Source organism: Habropoda laboriosa, unplaced genomic scaffold, assembly GCF_001263275.1.
Source record: "Habropoda laboriosa isolate 0110345459 unplaced genomic scaffold, ASM126327v1 scaffold57, whole genome shotgun sequence".
NCBI classification, from domain to species: Eukaryota; Metazoa; Arthropoda; class Insecta; order Hymenoptera; family Apidae; genus Habropoda; species Habropoda laboriosa.
In genome coordinates, this window is record NW_017100229.1 from 1,595,086 (window position 1) to 1,597,012 (window position 1,927).

Below are 1,927 nucleotides of genomic sequence, written 5' to 3' on the forward strand. Positions count from 1 at the left end.
TGAAAAAGGGAGCACGAGTGTAATGGAAGTGAACTCGTGCTCGTGCAACTGGATCACAGATGCCTATATTTATAAATATGTGCGTGTGGACGCGTGTGTCAGAAGCCAGGAAGAGGGTGGCGATGCGACGACACAAAGGACTTAATTGTATTGTCCGGTGACTCGCACGGTTTACACGGTCGACGGCCTGGAAATGGTTTACTCCTATCGTAGAGTACGCGTGGAAACATTTCGTTTGTCTCTAGGGAATCCGTATTACAACCATTCGTTCTCATTGACGATTACTTTGGCGAACTTGCTGTCTGCGTACAGCAGCTGGGGGAAATTCTGTTATTTACGGCCACGTTTCCCATTCGGACCGACTCTCTGCGTTAATTGCAATTGTCACACACGGACGAAGCTTTCCTCCGCCCAAAGAATTGCTCCCAGAGCTGAAAGGCAGGTGGAGAGACAAAGGAACTGCTCTCTGTCAATTTCGTTCTACCGTTTCATAGTTGCCGGTAGACAGGAAGTGAACGTGCTATCGTTGAAAAAATGTCTGCTGCGAATCCTCTTTGTCGAACCCCCGCGATGCATCCAGACGGAGCAGCGCGATATCTCGCGTCAAAGCAAGGGAGACGCGTTTATCCTGGTATTTTTGTATCAAAGACACGGCTGCCTCTTTGTCGGTAGCTTCAGCGGACGTATGCATACAGGTTTGCTCGATACCGAACGCAGAGGCTATCAAACTGGGTTCGAAACTGGCTCGGCGAAGGAACCAATACCCATCACCCAACTAATCTCTCTTCGAATCTTCCGGAGAATCAGAAATACCGGCTTACGACAGCTCCTGCCTATAGACTCGCGCAAACGTTAATATCCCGTAGAGATTTGAAGAAAGTGGCAAAATCACCGTCTACAATTCGAAACGAAACGAAACGACAGGCTGTCTCTCTCATTCTCGGCGAAACGGCAAAATGATTTATTATTCGCCCAGGGAAGACGAGGTCGTGACGCTTCTTCGTCGCAGTTACATGACGCAACGAAGGAAATCGGTTGAACAATACGCGTGCATACGTAACTCGGTTATGAGTCGTTATTAGATTTACCGGAAGTGAAACTGACCAACGAAAGATTCACGCTACGTCGAAGATGGTAATTGATTTGGCCGCATGAGTGTCCTGCGGCAAATATCGTGAAAGTATTTTCAAACCGTGCCCGCCCTTAAAATAACCGGGCCGAGTATGTAACGCGTGTAGATATTAGAGAAGACGGCAGATGTTGTCCATGCGAATGCATAGTTCGAGGCCGACTGTTGCCTGGACAATAAAAAGAGCCTGCGCTCCGTCTGGCGCAGCGTAATCCGTTCCACGTGTCCGTAAGAGGATCTCTTTGCTGATATATGTACTTTGTCCAGTTTGGTGGAGCATATCGATTAATGCAATGGAAGTTTACCTGTGTTTTTCTGAATTTCAAAAATTCAGGCAGAATTGTAAATATATGTGGAGAATATCGATTAAAGCAATGGAAGTTTACCTGTGTTTTTCTGAATTTCAAAAATTCAGGCAGAATTGTAAATATAACACTGTCTCGCAACGTAAATTTAAATAAATTAGGTTGAACTGCACAGAAAAAACAAACAGACGCAGCATAACGGATAGTTATAATTGTTAAGACATGTAAATAGAACGATAAATTTAGTGTAAACATAGAAAACGTATAATATACTTTATTTCATGGTATCGTAACAAGCAAACGTTGAACAAATTCCTAATTCGTATTAAAAAAATTATTTAACACAATAATTTCAGCTTTATTATGATTATTCTTGATAAATGACCACAGGTCAACTTGATTTTTAATCGTTATAATCTTTAAATTCAGTGTGAATAGAGAAAATGTGGCATATAATTCATTTCACGATATTATAACAAACAAACGATGAATA